We start from the raw sequence: 23,859 nt of genomic DNA on the forward strand, positions 1-23,859 counted from the left end.
TAAGATGGTGGTGCTTGGCTATTAAAAGAATTGTGAGGAATATCAAAGAAATCCCTGACATAAAATCTCAGTTACCTTGGGACACAACCCTATCTTCACCCCTGCAGTGCAAAAAGTGGATTTTAGTCAATATGATAAAAAATAATTTACTTTTTCCTGTTGGCAACAGGGACTGAGATCAAAAGAAAAGTTTCTGACTTCTGTCAGCTAAGGATTGTTTCAACAACCTCACACCTCCAGATATACTGACCTACAGATCCCATGGTCCCCAGCCACCAGAGCCATTTGTGAATAATGCAAATTGTAATCCATGTTATCTAGAAAAGGCTCCTCCAGCACCACAATTCAAAAGCATCAATTCTTTGGCGGCCAGCCTTCTTTATGGTCCAGCTCCCACTTCCATACATTGCAACTGGAAAAATGATAGCTTTGACTATGTGGACCTTTGTCGGCAAGGTGATACCTCTGCTTATTAAGATGCTGTCTAGGTTTGTCATCACTTTCCTCCCAAGAAGCAAGCATCTTTTAATTTTGTGGCTGCTGTCACCATCTGCAGTGGTCATGGAGCCCAAGAAAGTAAAATCTCTCACCCATATTCTGCAGTAGAAGGACTCAGGTTCAATTTCCAGCATCTTCAGGTAGCAGTAAGAGAGAATCCTGTCTAAAAACCCAGAAAGTTGCTGACAGTTCAGTGTCACAGCACTGCGCTAGTTGTCCCAATTTGGACTCAATATGAGGCAGATTGCCATGTAACCCAATGGTTACTCTGGGCAGTGAATAAGAGCACAACAAAATTGGTCAACATAAAATTAATAACAAATTATATTTAATAATAAAGCAGTCAAGCCATTTAGAACATGTAAGCTGTTATTATGAAAATTAAAGAAGGCAGTGATTAAATAAAAGGCTAGTGCACTCATGTCTTAATTAGGCACATTCTGAAAGGCCTGAAAATGAGAATGCTTTTAAGAGCTTTTAAAAAGACATCAGGGAGGGGGGAAGGTGTATTTCACATGGCAAAGCATTCCAAAAGCAGAGTGCAACCCCAGAGAAGGCCTGTTTCCTCACTCTCTCTTTCTGGGTCTCCTCAGGGTCAGCACCCTCAGCTGGCCAGCCTGTGAAGTGCATGTAGGATTCTTCTGCCAAAGTGTAGCCCTGGGCTATTGCCTAGGATTATACAGTAGTACAGCTGAGCCTTAAGGCTAAGTAACCCTCTCCCTCCCTCCCACAATCATGTCTTCATAGGGATTCAGGATGGAACGATGTATTGCATGGAATTCCATAGTATTTTTAAAAAGTTATATGTCCCTCCCATCAACCCAAATCTACAATCTGAAAATAAGAGAGTCTATCTTTTTTCCCAGATGACCTAAAAGCAATCCAATGGTGAATGAAAGATTTTAATGGGAAATGGCCTAGGACATAATGGGAAAATATTAAGAAACCCATATCTCCTGCATTGGTTACCTCTTCACAGCTAGTTTCTCACATGACATTTTTTCTGAGAAAGTGGCTTAGATTTGTATTTTTCTCCTAGAAAAACAAGCTCATTTTGCAAATTTTCTTCAAATATTATCCACTTTTTTTTCTCATGACCTTTACCCCATCCCAGTTATTTGAAATGCCAAGCTTTGGGGCATTGTGGAGAATACAGAATAATGGCAGCTACCAATTTTGTTACTGCTGCTTCTCTCAGTTGTAAGCAGATGCATGTCTTTGCATGAAGAAGAGTAGAGCACTTTCTCGGGTTTCCTAGACTGTCCTTTACTTGCTCTGAACTGTACTGACCTTCTTTCAACCTTAGACTGCTATTCTTAGGACTGCTGATGCAATATCCAACTCTTTTCCTTTAATTTAACCTAATCTTAATCCTAACCTTAATTTTTCAATCTATATACACTATTTGTTACCTATACACACATCATCCAAAAACAGCAAGCAGGTAGAGACTGATCGTCAAACCATTACCTCCCCATGTGCATCCTCAGATACGCTCTGAAGGGTTCGAATATCTTCTAGTGTAGCTTTGTGTTGTGTGCAGAGGGCATGGCAGTCCCTGTACACAAGCAGATGTCTTGCTTGTAGGTCATTAGGTGCCGTCTAAAGTTTCCACTCCCAGTTCTTTAGCATGAGGTAACTTTTTAATTTTTTGACTGCAGTCTTACACGTTTGCTTTCCTATAAATATAAAGTAGCTATACTCTGAGAGCCAAAGCAGAAAAAAGGGAAGCATCATGACTGGAGATGATAGTAGACAAGGGTCTCTTCATCCCTCCAGACATGGATCTTCAAAGCTGCCATATTTGCAAAATCAACATGCAAGCAGAGCCTAATGACAAATTACCAAATAAAAGCCAGCTAATTTGAAACTTCCAAAGCAGTAAAAGTTGTTATAGGGTAATCACACATATTTTACTTCTTTAAATCTCTTCCATCTCTGGATGGGGAGCAACCTACTTGTCTTTTTCACTCTGCCTTTTCAAGGTCTCCTGTTCTTTCCCCCTATGTAGAAGTTGAGGGTATAACCAGGCAGTCATTGTCCCAGCTTGAATCAAGCTAAAAGGGATGACTTTGAAGTATGCTATATCTTTTAGAGTGATCCTTGCATATGGATTGGATAGTCTGGGTGCAGGAAACCACACCACACCTCAAGTGACCCTACTTAGCCCATTGTTCCCTTTAAAGGGAAAGAAAACAAAGAATAAAAAGATCCCCCTTCAGATCCCTCCTGTTTCCCCTTCCATGGGGGAACAGGGGAAAGCTGCAATTCTTTTTTTAAAAAAACATTTTAAGTGACATGCTGGCAAATTGGCTTGCCGCTCAAGTGACACCAGCACTTGATTTTTAAAAAAATATATATGAATGAATGAATCAATGAATGAATCAATCAATTAATCAATCTCCCTCTGCATCTTCTTCTGTCTCCCCCCCTGTGAGGGAGAAAGGTTATTTTCCTTTTCCTTTTAAAAACTGTAGGAATAAGAGGAAGCTGGAGTTTTTGTTTTTAAAAATGTAGGAAAAAGTGGCATACTGCAACTTTGGTTTGGTTTGTTACTTGGGATCACTCAACCTGGAACTGAAGCCAAATGGAGTGGCTTCAGTTGAGAAAATTGTGAGAAAATGAACGTTGAGAAAATTGTTGTCCCTGCCATGGACCCAAAAAGATCTGGATAGGCATGGATGAGGTCAGGCTGATTCGTGATCACCAGAACATCATGTGGTCACTGGAAAATGGAGCAAACCAAACCATCTCAGGGTGCAGGGAAAATCAACAATGGCCTCAAGTTACAGGAAGCCAGATTTCCATTGACTATCAAGAAAAACTACCTAACTGTTAGAGCAGTAAGACAGTGGAACCAATTATCTCAAGAGGTGGTGAATGCTCCAACACTGGAGGCATTCAAGAGAAATTTAGACAACTACCTGGCCGATATCCTTTGATTTGTATTCCTACATCGAGCAGGGGGTTGAACTTGATGGCCTCATAGGCCCCTTCCAACTTCACTATTCCATGATTCTATGACAGTCCAAACTGTGGGATAAAGCACTGTCTGATCACTTAATCCCATTACTCATGAGTCATTATAGAGTTGGCCACACTATCTCTCTGCCTCCTACCCTCCGTTACAAGCACACTCCTCCTGAACAAGGTATTGACTGTGAAAAAAATGGTGATGTGGCTTAGAAGTCATGTTCACGGTACTGTGAACTTTGGCCATACATTTTCAGCATTAATAAAGGTAATTACTTAATTGATTTCTTTACACATTTTTAATATTTTCATAGTTACTGAGAAGCAGGTCAGGCATTTCCTGGCAGATGACGACAGAAAAGACTTGCCAGGAAATACCTCTCCCTGAGTCTATTATTGCTTAAACGTTTACATAAAATTTACAAAAGCGCTGCAATTTTAATTTGATTGCTCTAGCATTGCCAGCATTTGAACTAGGGTGATGTTGATAGAGGTGCAGTATTCAAAGGTATGTTCAAAGGCCTTGATCATCATTTTTTAATATTAAAAAGTCAGGAGGAAAGGCAAAAATTGAATAAGTATAGTCATAAATAGTTTCCAAGATGAAGGTTCATATTAGCAATTGCATGAAGAAAACTTTGGAAGGAAATTAAAGGAGCAGGAGTGCCAGTTTATAGGAATGCCAGCTCAAGGTTAGGGCTTACTGTGGGTAGTTCCAGTTTCTAGCACCCACAGACCAGGAATGGGTTTGGATTCAACACAGCTTCTGATGACTTAGAGTCAGGTGAGCTGGCTTTTACTCTTATGATATAAAGATTCAAACCTTGCTATTGATAAGTTCTTAGAGCTGGGTTAGCATTCTTTTCAAATGTATATACAAGCGAGGAATTCTGAGGCTGGCATGTTCAAGCAATGCAGTTAACTCCTGCTGTTCTGCACAGGCTACACAATGGGATAAATAGAAGTGTGCTACAGTAAATCATACAACACCCCCCCCCCCAGAAGCCCTAAAGCTGTGCCAGAAAGCAGTGGGACATTTACTAAAGGAACAGGATAAGTAGAAACATGCATGGACACTGCAATTTAGTTTAATCTAAACTACACCAAAGTGATCCAAATAGCGATCTATATAGCCATCTGGACATGCATTACTTTCCAGTTTCAATTTGGTTGCTAAATGTTTTGCTGGCCAGGAACTGCTACTGTAGCTAATAAAGTTGTGGCCTTTTCTTTTCCAAAAGACTTGCGTGTTGTCTTCTTTCTATGTAGCTGTAGATAGCCTGGGGCCTGCTAAGCACTAGGCCAACGTTAATAAACAATAGACTCATCATAAAACAAAGCAGGTTGCATGAAGAGTGACCATGGCTCTGAGGCTAAACAAAGTTTATGTACAGTACCCTCACTCAAAATAGGTCTGCTTGTTGTCAATGGCTTCATTACCTAGCTTAATCTGATTGTCTATGGTTTTTAGGAAAATTAAGGATAATAGAATATAGTGGCAAAGAAGCCTTTGGTTGGAGCTGTAAACAGCATGGATAGTGTGAAAGATTCCAGATTTGACTGATCTGCAGTAGATTGTTCATCTACAATCTCCCCCCCCCAACTCAGAAAACTCAGTAGAGCACCATAAAAAAAAAGGTCTGACAATGTGGGAATATTTGTTTAATGCCTACGACTCACAAGAAACAACTAAAACATAAATTAAAACTCATACAAACGGTCCATTTGCAGACTTCCTTCTTGTTTTCTTGTCCTCCAGATGTTTTCTTATAATCATCTGGAATCTCCAGGGAAAGATGGAATTCTTCTACCTAGCCTTCACTCTGGCATGTTTTCTTGTTTATTTTAGGTGCTTTTACCCATCTTTTCAGTGAACATTCTCCCACATCACCTTATGTAAGGTCAATAACAAACAAGACAGTCCCTGCCTGCAGGCTCAACATCTCACTGCCATGTCACAAAAGGAAAAAAAGAAATTGGGAGGAAAGAAAACTCAGGTGCCTGTTATTAAAGCAATCAAGTTCTTATAATGATAAACTTGTCTAGGAACAGTTCAGGGAGACGAAATGCCAAAAGGCGTGAGCATCTCAGCAGAGCTGACACAGAGACCCTTGCTTCCTGCCACAGTTAAGGAGTTCTATAAGAATGCTAAAATACTGGGATCACTTCTGGATGAATTGTATCATTTCACAGAGCTTCTTGGGGTACCCGTTCACTCTGTAGTTATCATTCCTATTCATTCTGCCCTATAGAAGTGATCAACCACATTATCATTGATAGTGTCTAACATGACACTATCACTGAATGTATTGCCATTGTTCTGGGTTTGTATTTATTGTTTGTTTATCTGATATTGAATGTTGGCTGGTTGGGTCATTGTTATAGCATGTTGCTGTAAGCTGCTTAGAGTAGTGCTTTGCACTAAGTCAGTAGAATATAAATGCACTAAATAAATAAATAAAATATTAAACTTATATATTGTAGAAAAAAAGCAATGTGCTTACAGTAAATTCCAACTTTTATTTTTAGACCTATCTGTTAAATATAAAGTTTTTAGAGACCTTTTGAAAGTGCTCATCTATTTCTCTCTGTAATGATGGGCTTAATAAAAATGAGATCTAACACACATTAAAAAAATTGGATGTACAGTTGGTCTTTATTCCAACAGATCTGCAATCAAGAGTAGTTAAGCAAACCCCTTTCCACTGTGTTGCTCAAACATTTCATGGAACTGTGACAAACAATAAAGCTTATAACTCTCAGCTGAGAGAGAAAGAAATCTTATTTAGAGACAGCACGTAAAATTATAGTATCTTCAGGAAGTATCACTGATAAGTTTAAGAAGCATAGGTAAGAGGATACTGTATATTGTAAAAAAAACAAGCATGCAAAAAACTCAGTCGAATTGATCTGGGTGATTATTTCTGTACATTTTCAGAAACTGAATGAGCAATTAAGGATTTCCTAATGCAAAACCAAACAAAACTTTATAGGGCTTGGTATTTTGGAGGGAAAAGTAGCAGCTTTGTGTTTTGTTGCAAGGTGGAATAATTTAACAGTCCACTTTGCATCTAGGGCATATTAAATCTTCTTTCTCTGTTTTACCCTAATACTACGTTACATTGGTTAAAAACAGAGTACCCTAGTGCAATTATTCCATTATTAGCGTCTTTCAATGTTCCATTAAGACCTATGTCAGTGTGAACTCATGTCAAATGAAGCTTTTATATATATAAGCCCTGTGTGCACAGCCTAGGCCACATGTGACAGAAATTAAATTGGCACTCTTCAGAATGGAGACTTTGTGTTCCTGGCACTGATAGCCGGCCCGATACCTCGGAGAGAAGGCTCAGCTGTCACTCAGTGATCCATTAACACTCCGGCTCCAGCCTGCAGTGTCATATTCCTCATTCTCACAAAGATAGTGCTCCCTCGAGATGCTGAATACCTGCAGGAATAAAAGGAGGACAGAAGCGACAGCCACACTATCAAACTGGGAGCAAACGGCACAGGCAGAGGGAAGCATGTCAGTTTTAGCACCGGAATCTTAAATCAAGATGGAGAGTTTAAAACGAGAGAGAGAGAGAGAGAGAGCGAGAGAGAGAGAGAGAGCACAACCCACTGTGTGAATCCTTAAGTGATCTTCCCCCTCCAATACCTTTTCTTTTTTGGGGGAGCAAAAAGGCATGTGTGGGGGGATATCATCTTTAATGACACCTGTCTCCTTTCAGCTTCAGCATGAAACCAAGGCTTCCACCAGGAGCCTTTTAGCTTTTGGTGGCAAAAAGCATTTTGCTCAATTTGTACTGCAGGCTTGTTCATAGAAGTGCTGAATAGATCAAATGCCTGTTGTTGTGTCTTTGGCTAGGAGCTGTGAACGGGGAGAGGAGCCACCTTAGGAATGTTGTAAAGAAAACGACACACAAAAGCAAAGCTATCTGGAGAGATTTTGCTGCCTAAGGTAGAGCTACATCAAGGTGCATTGTATCCAAAGCCAGCCAAGATATTTAGAAGCAAAATAACCTCATCAGAATCTCTCCCTGTTCCAGTGCCCATGCTGGGAAGTGTCGTCTGAAAAAGACTCTGGTAAAAACAAAACAGTACAAAATATCAAAAAGTGAACTGTTTTCCCACTCTTTCAGGGCTCTCAAATTCTCCTGTGGAGGTGCGTTACCCAGTATAGAGCTGGTAGGCCCAACCCTATACAAAAGTGTTCTTTCATTATGTGTACTAATTTGCAGTTTTATGAATGACCAAAAATAGCAGGGGTGGTGTGAGCTACATAGGAAAAGCCCAGTAATCAACATGCCTTGGAAAGGGAGAAGGAAGGAGCCAGAATGCTTCTAGCTACCTGGGTGGTGCTTAAAATAGAAGGCCATGTAGCAACAGAAGGGGTGATGATAATATGGATTGTGACTTTACCTGTAGAGTTCAATCATACCTCCTTAGTGGTTTAACACTCCAGGGAGCTGAGGTATCTATGATTTGGCTTTGCTGTAGCCAGTGGGAAATTACACTGTATATTCCTCTGTTTTCCCTCTCCGTGTTGGTGCATCGGGCTAATGTCTTTGCTGAACAGCAGAGGAATAATAAAACAAAATGAAAGCAAACAACATAGGCAAATACTGTATGTGTAATTGATTGTGATCATATGAGCATGCAATTTTTCATAGCTTAACTATCCTGGTCAAGATGTTTGAGGACCTTTGTATTGAATTGGGTGGGGGGCATTTTTACTCAGTGTTGTGGGGGGCCATTGCCTCTGAATCAAACTGTGATGACCAATAGACCTCTTGAAGTCTGTGGATTGAATCAGACTTTTTAATTGGCTCTTTTATCATCTATGGGCTTCCCAAAACAGTTGTTCTAACACTGGAACCAACCTCTTTTGCCCTCAATGGAAGACTTCAACCTTCAGCTCCCATTTGCTTTATCTGTATCCAACATGGTACCTCCCATGTTGAACAGAAGGGAATCATATCAGCAATCTGCAAGGAAGAGTTTGCTCCAGGGATTTGTTCTTTAGCTTGCCAAGTCTGTTCTGCTTGTGTTGTATGTCAGACCAAAAACAGATTCAAAGCAACAAGGCATGACACTCCATTTAAAACCTCTTTCAGAGAGCCAGTCACTAAGAGAAAGCCTCTCTGAAGAGAAAGCTACAATGTAGGGAAAGTGTTGTCAACTTAGCATCTCATTCTCATGGGGACTATTTGTTCCTATACAGATGGACTTTTTTCAGACGCCAAGGTGTTGCTCATATGAATAAATTTTAGTGATGGTCTGCATATGTTCAGGTTAGATGAAGCTTATCCATGTATGAAGGTTGATGCAAGGATTATCGCCAAGAAAAACCTCAAGGAGTTGGTTTGGGATGCCCATATTTTGAGGGTCAGATTGCGGACCCCATTTTGTGAGTTAGGTGATTAAAGAAGTTTCCAAAGCATTAAAAGAAGTTTAACAGAAGTTGCATTTTTCCAATCACCTGGGAAAGCAGAGAGATTCAATGCGACTTTGAAACATAGAATAGCTAAAATCTATCAAGAAACTGGCCTGAAATGGCCTGATACTTTGCCCATTGTCCTCATGTCCATCGGGGAAACTCCAAGTACTCTAATAGCTCTATCTCCACCTGGGTCATCCCATGCATCCCAGCACCTCTTCCTTCTACAATACATTGACAAGATGTTCACATAATATGGTGAAGGAAAGAAGAGGAAAGAAGAAACTTTGGACATCACAGCCTATTTATAAATCCCAACCAATACACAGCAGACCTAAGAAAAGAAAGACTGAATCTCAGGATACCATGACAGAAATAGAAGAATGAGATCAATATTCCAATGAATACCCAACACCTATTGTAACCAATAGTCAGCTCATTGTGTTTTCATTACACAATCATTATATGATAAGTTTAAGTCCCAACTCACTCCTGCAGTTTCAGTTTAGGAAATGATGGTTTTCTTCTTTTCTGCTTGTAGAATTCACAGTTGTTCAATCTGCTGGCTTGCTGTGCCTTACAGAAGCACTACTTTGTTTTTCTTGGAAATCCCTTTCCTTCCACCATAGCAATTTGAGTTCAATTAGAGCAAAATGGGCAGGTAGAACAGGATGGCAAACAGCCTTTCTTTGACGCTGTATATAGCCTCCATTTATGTCCTATTCGGGCATTCTGTAAATGTTCACACTCTACTCCCAATGAGGGGAGCATGTTAGCTCAATCCCATGCCTCATGGTTTTCAGCACATGAATGGAACTCTGAGGCTGTAGAGTGCTGTATCCATGTGATCTTTGTATTCATGTAAACTTCTATGAGTAGAAGACATAAAAAGTCAACATTCTGGCTCCCGTGGAGAGCCTAGATGGGAACAAAACCCTTCTCCTCCTCAGGCTGTCTCTTTTGCATGTTGAAAGCAAGAACAAAGGGGGCAGGGCTGTAGGTGGAATTCATATGTTTATAGGCTGTCTGAATAGGGATTTATTTCTCCATATACTTTTATGCAGCCCAAGACGATGGTGGAGGAAGGGATAGAACAGAAAGTGTACATGCAGTTGAATTAATTATACTTAATTATATGATAAAGAGGTTTTTAATAAACCCTGTTTCTTTCGATTTTATTTGTGACTGTGAACAAGGCAATGGGGAAGGGGGGGAAACCACATTTATGTAGTGTTAGTTGAAATACAAAGGCTGCTAACAAAACAAAATCGACCTTCAATTTTCCATAAACTGAAAAACTATTTTGGTGACAGAACCACTGTAGTGTGTGGTATAGTCCTGGAAGGTAGTGCAAAGCCCTACTAAACAATACTATGTTGGCTGTTCTTCATTGGATGGAACAAATTCCAAGTATGAAACTGCCTTAACCCTCCACATTAAATTGGTTTTATTTCTGCAGCTTTTGTGGAAGAAACTTGCAAGGAACTGTAACTTACTATCTATGCATCTGTTGCCACATTCAGCTGTAGTTATTCAGGCAAATCTCCTTGCACTCTTTCTTTGCTTTCAGCATACTGTTCTTATGCAGATATAAGTGTATGCTTGCATCTTCACATATGTGTGAGATATATAGAGAAGGGTGAGATTGGGCAGCCATGCTATTCAACTGAATGTGTGAAAATGAAAGCTAAGATTATGCTTGGATAGGCTTTCCATGCAGATCTTAGTCCAAAACAAGAAGAGGAGGAGGAGGAGGAGGAGGAGGAGAGCATCAACATCAACTTCCTGAAGATTCAAGAACCCTACACAACTAGAAAAGACTTCAGAAGTAATCCCTCCAATGCATGAAAGAGCAATAGCAATATAATGTAGTGGGGAGGGAGAAAGAGTAGCAAGCATGTTCACACACTCTCCAATCACACAGTTCAAACAGTGTTACGAATGGTAATCCAGCTGCTATGACTAAGGAACAAATTCACTGGGCAAGATGAATGCAGGACATTCAGAAAATGACCGAACCCTGCTGGTTGTCAGTCTGCAAGTGAGACCACTCACGCCTATCATAAGTGATCTCTAACCCATCCTTCACAATCTCAAGACCTTGGTGGCAGACCTGCACTTACAGACACACACACCCTCCCCACAATCTCAATTCTAAGGTGTGAATATAAGATTGAAACCTTTGAGTGTCTTCATGTTAGAAATATAATACAGTTGAAAAGCATAAAATTTAAAATTTTGTTTTATTTTTACATTTGCAAACATATCACTCTATTCTTCACACTAAGTATTTAAATATGAATATTAGCACTTCAAAAAAACTCTCTTTTTTGCCATTTGATCCACAGTGGAAAGGAATCCCAGAACCTCAGGGAAAATTACAATTTGTATAGTTTATCCCCCCCCCCCCCCGCTCTTTCTAGTTTTCTCCTTCCTTCCTTAGAGTGTAAGGGGAAATCAGCCCAAAAGCTCATCTAATTCAATATACTGATTCAATATACTGCTATATTGATTTTGTATTATGTTCAATGTTGGTAAAGTGTATGTTTTATATGTCTAACATGAAAACCATCCAGAGTGACCTAGTAGCCAGTGGGTGGTATAGAAGCCAAACAAACAAACAAACAAACAAACAAACAAACAAACAAACAAACAAACAAATAAACTTCCTTGCAGTGAGGTGTTGCTCAGACTTCCACTAGCAGGACATGAGTTCAAACACCTTCCCATGAAGTTGCTTTCCAGCAGCTGGCATTCACTGCTTGTGAACCTGGGAGTCAAAGCTATGTAAAACTGGGCAGAACTGTGCCCTAAAAATATGAGTATATGAAATAATTGGAGATTTGAAGGAAGTATGACTTTTAAGAATTTAAAAATAAGATCACAAGAGGAGATCAATTAGTTTCCTTTCCCTTACTGTCCCTTTGTCCAGAACTCTACTTAATGCTACCAGACTTTACTGAATTGTATATAATAGTGGCAATATACAGGTAAACTGATGTAGCCACTCACTAGGCTACCATTTTGGAAAGACCAGACTATGGTTCAGTGATAAAATACACATCCCAGGTTCAATTCCTGTCATTTCCAGAATTATACCTGTAATGTGTAATGCATATGATATTAACAATCCTGGCCTAGATAGACCAAGGATCAGACTCACAATAAAGCATATTTATTTACCTATATTTACCTATATTCTAATCTACTTGATCCTCACTTACCAAAATCTCTGAGGAGTGTAACTAATAAAGCTCCTCATAAGAATTCAGAATCCCAGTGTGTGTGCATTATATTTTTTGGGGGGTATTGGCCTCCTGCACCAGCGTTGTAGGATCTAATGGAGGCCTTGGCCTCCTGGCCATGGCTGCACCTGCCACTTGGTAGTTCTGGATATGAAGGGGAAAAACACACATATTGTGGCAGAAGCAGGAAGGGATAATTGGAGTCAGGTACACCAGCTCCAAACATTATGGAAGTTGGCCTCCATCCAATAGAACATGGGAATATTCGGAGCTTCCCATTCGAAACTTCTCATTTTCTATGTGTTTTGCATTTTTATATCATTTAAAAATTGTCAATTTACTAGCGTTTGGCAGTGTTAAGTAGAGTTCTGGGGAAAGGGAAAAGGGATAGGGGAAGCTGCTTAGACCCCTCTTGGGTTCTTATTTTTAAACTCCTAAAATTCACATTCTTTCCAAATCTACAAATATTTTCCCATATTCATATTTTTTTCAGGGTACAATTTGGCCCAGTTTTATGCCTTTTTTTTTGATCCAAAAAAAAAAGATACAGAAATGATATATGTAACAGTATTTTGTTTGTTGGCTTTGTGGGCATCATGCTTTCATAACTCTCTACCATCTTTTACAACCTTTATTGGATAGTTACCCCCTCTGATTTCTCTCTCCCATACACACTCCTTTATTTCATTGTGGTTTTTCAGTGAATTAATCAGCTGGATAGCTCAGTGAGTTAGGCAGAGGTTGGGAGTTCAGTGTGCATCCCAGAAGAGCCAGCCTATGTGGCCTTGGGCGAGCTGCACATTCCCAGGGTGCTCCCTGAAGCAGGGAAGCCACTTCTGAGCACTCTCTACCTAGAACACCCTGAAAAGGATTGTCAGGATTGACTTGATGGTGTACTGTTATTGTTTGTTTGTTTTTGTTATTGAATCCATTTGAACAGAAAACTTCAAAAATGATTGCTTTTGTGATGTGTTCTCTTTACCTTTTGTTCTATGAACAGGTTCCCTAACCCCTTGGTGAATGTGTGTAGATTTCCTTCACATCTTGGAAACTTTTTTTTTTACAAAAACATTCAGTCTCATGGGATTCAGCTCCCTCGTCTCTTTCTTTCCCCTCATCTCTTTCTTTCTGCTTGCACATTGGCCAAATCAATGACTGCATGTTCTTCATTATTCTCAAAAGTATACAGTGGGGTCTTGACTTAAGAACGGCTCGAGTTAAGAACATTTTGACTTAAGAACCGCTCTCATAGGAAAATATTGACTTGACTTACATACTTAGATTTGAGTTAAGAACTGAAAAAAAACCACATGGGAGGCAGGGAAAGTGCAAAATTTGAACTTTCAGTTAACTGTTGGCCAGTGAAAAGGGTGCCTGTCTGCTTCCTCACTCCTCCCAGCGTTTAGAGACTGGATTGGGAGACAGTCTTCGGACTGCCTGGTATTGTACTGCCTGGACCGTATTTTCCCTGCCTTCCCTGAACCTTTCTTGACCTAAGAAAAAAAGAAACAAAATATCCCCCTCTAGTGGTCGAAGTCGGAATAGCAGCTTCCCATTAGTTTCTATGGACGGAAAAGAGCAGATACGGATCAAATGGTTTTCAATGCATTCCTATGGGAAATGCAGATTTGACCTGAGAACTTTTTGACTTGAGAACCACCTTCCAATACGGATTAAGTTCTCAAGTCAAGACCCCACTGTATGTGATTTGTGTCTCCCCCCCCCCCATTTGCTACCTTGGAAGTTTGCTCTGGACAGCCGGAGAAACTTCTAAAAGTGCCAGCATATCTGGTGCTGAATTGGAGGAGGAGGAGAGGGAGGGAAATTCATATCATATGAACCGAAATCCCTGGAAGGCTATTTAGTGCAAAGCAGCAGAGGGAATAGGAAGCTAGAGGACCCCATTATATGAAACACATATTTCAAATCTAGAAACAGCGCACCTCTAAGAGGAATAGATTATTTATTCTACCAGGGGTTTGCCTCAATATGCAAGTTGGCAGAATATCTGACAAATTAGCTGGCTTTCATTTTGTAACAGGAGAGACAACAACATCAGCCGTAGAACTGCAGAGCTGGAAGGGACCCTATGGATCAGCATGCCTATAGTTTTATAAATATAACAATGAAAGATGTGTGTTGCCTAGACGGTTGCAAGAGGAAGAAGAGGAAATATATATTTGCCTTAATGCATGATCTGAGTCTGAGCTGTAACATCAGATGTATGTTTTATAATCAGAGATACTAGAAGTAAAGGGAGATATTTTTAGATTTTTATTATTACAGTGGTGCCTCACAAGACGAACGCCTTGCGGGACAAAAAACCCGCAAGATCGCAATCGCTTTGGTGCCTCGCAAGATGACTTTTACTATGGCCGTGCTTCGCAAGATGATTTTCCCTCCAAGACCGATGCCTCACAAGATGAATGAATTATTTTTGTCTTGCGAGGTTCCCATAGGAATGCATTGCAATGTATTCCTATAGGAAAGCGCTTTTTGCAAGACAAAAAATTTGCAAGACATTGCTACTTGTGGAACAAATTACATTCATCTTGCGAGGCACCACTGTATTATTATTAATAAGTTGCAATCTTCTAGTCACATAACAAAAAAGAAAAAAGTAATAATTTCCTATAAATACTGTTACACTTCCAATAAAGGGAGATGACAATCAGAGATGTGCATTGTCTTTGGACAGATCTGTAAATATGAATTCATTCATCAGTATTTGTGTTTTTCCAGGGACCAAAGAACCTAGGATACTTGACAGAGAGGAGTGACACACTTAAGAATTTCTCATGTTGAATTTGGCATTCATTGTAAACTTAGGAATGTGCTGAACTGGGAACAAGGAGAGTGGAAAGGACAGGGAAAGGATGGAAACTGTAGAGAAGAGCAGCCTTTTGACATTGTCATTTAAAGAAGAAATAAAAAACAGCATGCCTACTGCCCTTTTTAAGTCTCTCAGTCACTCCTTACCCTGTGGCTGCCTTGGTTGATACCTTGGAAAGCAGTTTAGAACTTCTTTGTGCTTGGAAAAATGAAGGGGGTAAAATAAAATTGAAAAGAAGCACCAGTTTTGCAACTGCGGTTGTCCTGGCCAGAAGCTCTTATTTTCTGTTTGTCCAATTCAGTCTATGTTGTGGTCTTGCCATTTTCCCATTTGTAGGATTTATCCTTTTTTTCATGGAGAACTGGAGATAGACTAATACCATCATAGAGACAGACAAGGATTTGTTTAAGAGTGTCTCCAAGATGGCATATGGTGAGCCATGCATCAATCTGTGTGCCCTTCTTCAGGCACAAACTGGATCAAAGAGCCAGTGCATATCCATACATGAAATAAATTAATAGTTCAGGAAATACTTCTTCTTCAGAGTAGCAGCAGAAGCTGGCTGGAATGCCTAGGAACAGGAGAGAGCATTTAGAAAATTCTAACTTTGAGGGGGAAATAATCTTCATCTTGGGGACTTGTGGTTGTTGTGAAATTGGACTAATTAAACAATATTGGAGAATATATAACACCTTCAATTTACATAGATTGAGGGTGTTATATATTTAAAAGGCTGAGATGTCAAATCTGAAAGAAATAAGGTTATTCTAGAAATATGTACAGTGGACCCTTGACTTACAGACGGCTTGACTTACTGACTTTTTGAGTTACAGACTTCTCTGGCCGCAAAATTTAGGTTTGACTTGCAGACTGAGATTTGATTTACAGACCAGAAAAAAAACAAACTGGAACAAAAACGGCCTGTTACGGGATTAATCGGTTTTCAATGCACTGTAGGTCAATGGAGACTTGACTTACAGACTTTTTGACTTGAGAACCACCTTCCAATACAGATTAAGTTCTCAAGTCAAGACCCCACTGTATATTTGGACCAGCCTAGATAAGGGCCAAAATGTAAATTTTAGATAATTACTGAAGAGATTATAAAGAAGTCTTTTTATGCATTCCTTAATCAGTAAAAGAAAAGATGTACTCCTGCATTCTTGGAAAGAAGAGGGGAAAATTATCATGCCTGATTTTTGCTCCAGCATCTCAAAACATTCCTTTGATATCATTGCACTGAGCTCTGGCATTTGAATCAATAACTTTTAACTAGAGTTCATATTGCTGTGATTGTCATCGTTCCCCAAAGCTTGAATTTGTCAGTCTTCACTGTGTATAAACAGAGAGAAAAAAAGGAAAACAGGTAAAAAAATGAAGGTAAAACCTACACTTATCGTCATCCCAGTATTTGGATGGAAGAGAAGTGTTTAGAACTGAATCATCAAACAGTTACCCATTTGTGTTAAATCTGTCATTCATGGCCAAGTTCCAAGACTTGCTACTCTGCTTGCTGTTTGTAAAAGCAATCAGTACAGTTTGTAGCAAGCCAATGCATTTTATAACTGTCAAGTTCCTACATTGGAAAAAATATACTAACATGCACATATAAATATAAGCCACAAAAATTGGCTTGGTTTATAGAAATCAGAGGAAGATGCTGTGTTCTTCAGTAAAATTATAGAAAAAGGGAATCTGGATATTTTTCCCTCCTAAAACTCAATTTTTTAAAAAAAGTAGCAACACAGAGTGAGGTTCATTCATAAGTTCTGGACTACATCTCTGAGATATCCTGGTTTTCTGGATAGTTTGGTAAATTTGTCGTTGCCCAACAAGAGATTCAAAAGATTAAATGGGCATCCAACTATACAGTATTCAGATAGCTGGAAGCATTGGACAATTAGTATGCATCCAGAGTCTGACTTTGGGTATGTCCCAAGTGAAGGAGCAGGACTAGGACTGCACCATAGGTAGAGATTCAGAGAAGTCAACATCTTGGGAGGGCATTGGCTTTTCAAAAGACAACAGATGAAGAGAAACTTCATGGGAGTAGTGTTTGTACCTGATGACCAATCCCCCAATCACAGCTTTTCCACCTCCATTTACAGAAGAAATTATAGCTCCATCTCAGAATCAAGTGCTAGATTACATAAGGTCACTTTTCCATCATTCCTACTTGTCATTGGCTCTCAAACCAGAAAACAGAAATAACCACAAACATGCAACATGATTGGACTCAAAATCATCAAAACTTTATTGGTTACAGCTGTCAATAGCCCCTAGTGCATACAGGATAGTTCCCAACCAGTCTCTCAACTGGCCACTGATGCCGAACATGGGGACAGATTTGGGGAAGAAGCCATTAAGTGGACCTATCTATTGCCCAAGGAGCAGAAAACATGCAGCAGCCCCCAAGTTGGGTGTGTAAATTGTCTCTCCAATTTGCCCCATGAAGGGGGGTCACCCAGATCTGTCCCCACACTTCAAACCATGCCCAAGAAAATTTGTGACAAAGCTAGTTCTAAATGTAATCAAAACCGATCAAACCAACTAAAACCAATTGAACCAATCAAATGTTCAATTGATAGGAGATGGTCCAGGACAAACTGGCTTCTGATGCTGAAAATAGTGCCTTATATCCTCTCCAGGTGGATTGGGCTGAAAATTCCTTCAATCCAGTATACCTGGGAACTGCTCCCATATCCTGGCACCCTGATTGGCCAGTTCAGACTCAACACAGAACTACCCACATGAAGGAAAGACCTCTGGGAAGGAGAAATCTCTTCAAAAGATTTGACAACTTTGACAAAATGCAACCCTTGAGTAAGTCCTGGACTGACAATTGAAAGAAGAGAGCAATTCCAAAACTGGCGGACCTCACATGAAGATGCAGGACTATGGATCAGACCACCAAGCTACTCAGGCACTGCTCTCTAAGAATAGCTCTGAAATTCCAGCTGCTGCTAGGTACCCCTCTTGCTGAATCAGGCCTCTGGATTTAGGCTCTCGGGTTTGCTAATTTGATCCTCACGGACACAGCACTCCTGCAGAAAAAGGTTCACTGAAGGAAAGACAGCTGTTTTTCCTTTTCATCATAGGGCTATATTGTTTTGTCTATTTCGTGATTTCTAATATTATTCTTAAGAATCTGATACACTTTTAGTCTGGTGGAGTCTGACTTGCTTGGGTAGTGGTTATTGCCATCATCAATAATGTTAAAACTAGAGCTCAAAGAGAGGTAAGGCTGTGTGTTTCAGTTTTCCCAGTAGGGTTGCCTGATCTGAAGGTGCTGGCTAGAGTCTCAAGGCCTCCAGGCAGGGAGATAAATCTCAGGGTGGGCACCACTGGAGGGGAAAAACATTTTGTGTGTTTGTTTTGCATGTGAGATGGCTTTAGAACTTGGGTGCACATCTCCATTGATCTTCAGCTGGTGTCAGGGCTAACTGGCTCAACATGAAGCTATTCCTACATGTGTTGCCCTAAAACATCAGGAGTAAGGGAAGGGGACTGAGGAGAGGATTGCTTAATGCATGTCCTTGGGTCCCTCGTGCCACTTAAAGCATGTCAGAGAGAAGAGCCCCATGACTGCAACTCACAAGAGTCCATCACAAAGACCTATCCTCAAGACTTCACAAGGTATTGTCTCCTGCAATTAGATTTTGGCCCTAAAATCTTGAAGAATGGGATGCTGCTGACCTATGTTGTGTGGGAACCAACAACTTCCTTCATTCCTACTTCCCCGTTCACCTCCATGGAAGGAGGAAATAATGGACAGGGATGTGAAACTTTCTCAAGTTTGTATTCGCGAAGGCTGTCCTCTGAAGATGCCAGCCACAGAGACTGGTGAAATGTCAGGAAGAACCACCTTCAGAACACAGCCCAAGAGCCCGAAAAACCCACAACAACCATTTCTCAAGTTTCATTTAATCCTCCAAATTGTCGAACTTTCTGTTTTATTTCATGTAGAAAATGGTGTGTCTTTTAAAGTACCTTTTCCCCACTGTGTGTATTCATTTATACATTTTAACTTAACTAGTGTTGATGCCTACCTACCCCTGAAAAGTGGGAAACTATCCTGTTGGTGTGATATTTTAGCTGAAGGTCTTTTACAGTTGCCACATTTCTTATACATGTATCCTTCTGATCAAGAAAATAGGTGAATTTAGGCAAGGGTAAGTTAGGAAAGTATCTGCCCTCAGAGTAAAGATGGTGAAGTGACATTGGCGTCATAGCCTTCTAATTGTATATGCATTGAATTAAAATGCTGCTAGATTCTTCTGATCCCTTTATTGCTTTGCTTGTCTTTTCTCATGTGCCCCTGCAGCCTGTGTGTGTCAGTAACCATTTTCATTTCAGTATGTCTGACATGAATTTCCAACTGATGCGCTGAACATTCTACGCATATCTTAAGGCTTTTTACAGTAGTTCACACTGAATTTTTAACCTAAGGAAATTTATGGCCATTCTTAATGAAACACCTTCTCTTTTTTTCCTCCCACCTGAAATTTCTGGTTTCTTATGATATGAAGGATTGTTCTATAAATATAATTACACGGAAGGCCTCTAATGTGACAATTATATAAGTGTTAATGATAGTTACGTTTTAGCAAGTTCATTTTTCATTATGGTCTGTATACTTTATGTTCTGAATTCATAAGTTACAGTTCGGTAGTTATTTTGTAGTACTTAAACTTACATTTAATAGAGTCTGCTCTTGAAAATGTCAAATTTTAGCCCCAAAAACTGACATTTTGTGAATAGTCTGTGACTTAATAAATTTGTTTAAGTATTTTGGAGGATCTGTGGAGCTTCACTGTTGTGAGAGTTACTGTACTTAGTTTGGCAGTGAAGCAATGCAGAGAAATAGCTAGAAGTTGTTGAAAAATCTTGTAACTCATACAATGATGTTCTTAGAATCTCTCTCTCTCTCTCTCTCTCTCTCTGTGTGTGTGTGTGTGTGTGTGTGTGGGTGGGTGAGAGAGAGAAAGAGAGAGAGAGAGAGAGAGAGAGAGAGAGAGTTTAAACCCTATTCTACCTGTATGGAATTGATATGAATTCCATAAATATCAAACAAATTCTGTATGATATGCCAGATATATTTAGAATCACAAAATTTAGCTCCCGGTACATTTTACAGTAGACTGTAAAAGTTTAAGTTGACATATTGTGGATACAAATGCAACCTACTGATGTTACCAACATTTCTAATTATCCAGCATAGAATGTGAATTTTTACAATTCATAATACTCAGAAGTATTACAAATGAAACATTGCTTTTTGGAGAAATCTTTTAAGCCACGTTACTTATGTAGAAAACCACTGATTCAGTGTATTGACAATTGTCTTCTACTAGAGTGAGCAAAGAGCAGCCTATGGGTTTCATTGCTGCTCCCCAGGGATATTTTTGTAGCCCCAATGACCCCAAACAACATCGCCCCATAGAAGGAACAGCCACCCACAACCCCTACTCCAGGGATAGCACTTTTGACAATGTGGGTTTGGAGAGGGGTCCTCTAAGCACCTCCCAAAAACTCTGCACTTCTTCTTTATTGTTTCTTTAAACAATGGAAGAGTGTCCACTTTTGGGATTTGTGTGGCCAGTGGAGGGCTCTGGGACCATACATGTGGACCCTGGGCACCTTGCACGTGCCCATCCTCATTCTAGATATTCTGTAAGGAAAGTGGATGAAGCAAATGAAAAAGAGAGAATCAACATTTTCCCTCCCTCTTCTCACTTTCACACTCCTTGCCTTCCTAGATCAAAAGGGCAGTCAGCTTCTTTCCATCCTGATCCCTCAAATTTGAATGAACATTTTGAGATGAGAAAATTTTTTATATCAACATTAGTTCAGGTCACAGCCTTTCATTCACTGATGACTAACTGCAAGCAGCATCAACACATCAGAGATTATTGAAAAGGGGGTTTGAGGCCAGAGGGCATAAATTTTTTACAAGTTTGAACCTACAGCACTTTTCTTTCTTTTTCTAAAAAGTATTATTTTCAAAATTGTCTTTCTGTCTTTGTAAATCATGACTTGTTTGTGTATAGAACTGCCATCTATCCTCCCTAATGAAAAATATACCCTAAAATGCCATTTCCATGACTAGATGAATATGTTTGGACACAATATCTCATTTTGAGTGCAGGCCTGAGTTGAAAGCATACAGTGTAGTATTAATACGAGATTTTTCATAGGCATTTACAAGCGTTTAACACATCAATATAATTTAAATACAGGGTTGTCAAGCTTTGAAATTTTGTTTGCATGCAGTGTTAAAATAATTACAGAGGGTATGGGAAAATCAGTCCTGAAAATGAAAGTGCTTTTAAAATTGAGCCTTGCTCAATAGTTTACTATAATAATTTCAAAACAATTAGCTGGCTCCAGCAGAGCAAGGTCATTGGGTCACAACAATCCTGCCATCTAAACTTGGTTTGCAAATGATAACCAAACATAAATAATGCAGTTTTTATCATCTGCATTCTCTCAAATGAAAATTTGACCAAACTATGGGAGGCAGTGGAAGATAGGAGGGCCTGGTGTGCTCTGGTCCATGGGGTCACGAAGAGTCGGACACAACTTAACGACTAAACAACAACAACAACAACAACAACAACAACAACAACAACAACAACAACAACAACAACAACAACAACAACAACAACAACAACAATGAAAATATTCTGACTTTCCAGAATCTCTGACCTGACAAGGTTGTTACAGCATAAATTTCCAGAAATTGTCAGCTTGGATGGAAGTTAGTGATCAGCCCTGACCAGACTTAGCAATTAATTAAAAGTTCACCTCTTTAGTTATATGCATGCATTGATATTTTTTTAAAAATCACAACATTGTAGAATTGTGGCGCTGGAAGGGACCTAAAGGGTCATTGAATCCAGCCAACAGATTCTTGTCCAAGCTAGAAGCTCACAACTGAAGCATGAATGACAGCCAGCCACTTAACCTTTGTTTCAGTGAGGAGTCTACTTGTAGCTTGAATCCTCTACTTCAAGTTTGGTCCTTTGGAGCTCTAGAAAACAAGCTCGCAGCATCTTTCATGTGATAGCCCACAGTATGATGGAGGACCTTTGGCGATCTTAGAGTGAGAAAATAAGAAAAGTTTTGCAGCATCTTATTGACATTTTGGCTAAAATATGTTTCCAAGGACTTCAGTCTGCTTTGTTATCCTTATAGAGTGTTGTCTCACTCAACAGTTTTTTTAATGCATATGCACACATGTATGTGTGCGTAGACTATCTTTAACCACATTCAAGGGAAGTAAATGCAACAATCACAAAAATTTATCATTACCTTATTAGTGAACCTTAACAAATGGTAACTGGGTGTTAACACAGATAATCTTGCATTGATGTTTAGATCAACCTATGTAGTGTGATTAACTAGCCATTTCATTTATTTTAACCACAGGAGATGCAACTGAAACTCTTCAGCAAGTGTTGTTGAGCTGTTTTGAATTCGAAACTTCCTTTGAAGTTCAAGGTCAACAAGATCTGATAAAGAGGTCAGAGATAAAGCATCCTGGGAGAATGATGTTTTTCCCGTCACAGTTTTTTTTAAAATGGTATTTCTGACATCAAGTTTGTGTCCATATATTCCTTTGCATAGAAATTCTCCTCTTTATCCTAAGCAAAATGCAGCAGCACATTGCTTGCAAATGATGAGTAACACCATTATAAAGTCCAGTGATAGGTAGATCTGTCCCCACTACCATCAGGCAGCTCATACATGAGCCATTCAGTACCAGTTACTAATGGGAATGATTTTTTAAAAAGATAACTTTCTGAAAGTTTAAAGCTTGCTTGTAGTACTTTGGAATATGAATATTTGCATAATGATCTTTGTTTGCTTGCTTACGTCCTTGCTTGTTCATTTGTTTATTTATTTAGCATCCCACTCCCATTATATAGTATCACAGCACTACTCTCAGCAGGTTACAACATGTAAAATAGAAAACAAAATTAAAAATAAAGACATTAAAATCAACAGCAATAACTCTAAAAAAACACAGATGGCACTGACTAATCCCAGAGTGGATGGAGGAAAAGAGGGGAGGGAAGAAGAGAAGGAGGGGAAAGGGAGGAAGGTGGTCATCTGGGGTTGGTGCAGAAAGTCTCCATGAAAAACAATGTCTTTAATTGCTTCCTAAAAGTTCACAGGAAGGGGGCTAGGCAGAGCTCCTCCAGAAACTGATTCCATAAGCTTGGAGCCACCATGAAAAAGGTCCTACCTCTTGTAGAAGATTTATGTGCCTCTCTCGGGGTGGCTACCCAGAGGAGCCTCAATTGGGATGATCTTGTGGGTCAGGCAGATGACATTAAGGAGAGATGCTCCAATGAGTAACATGGGCCCAAACCATGGAGGGCTTTGTATGTGTCAGATCCTTGAACCTGATCTGGGATGCCACAGACAACAATAGAGGTGTGCCAGAAGAGGAGTGATGTGGTCAGATTTACCTGAATCAACCATCAGTCAGCCTGCCACATTCTGGACCCACAGAAATCTCCGGATCAGGCTCAAGGGCAGCCCCACATAGGGAATATTGCAGTAGTCAATCCAGGAGATGACCAGGGGCTGCACCAAAGTCCTCAGGGAGTCTTTGACTAAGTAGGGGTGAAACTGGGTGCACAGAAGGGCAGGCTGCAATGCTTCCCCTACTGAAATGTATGATGACTCTGTCCTGTGTCATAAGCCCCAACATCGGAACTGGCTGCTGATCATTAGAAAATGATGTGATGGAAACTGTAGTTCCAAAAAGAAGAGCTGTAAATACTGGAAGCTTCCAGGAATGAAGGTTTATTCTCTTCTTCAAAAGAAGACACATCTCCAACAGCCACTTTCACCTCTCT

Source organism: Pogona vitticeps, chromosome 5 (assembly GCF_051106095.1).
Source record: "Pogona vitticeps strain Pit_001003342236 chromosome 5, PviZW2.1, whole genome shotgun sequence".
NCBI lineage: Eukaryota > Metazoa > Chordata > Lepidosauria > Squamata > Agamidae > Pogona > Pogona vitticeps.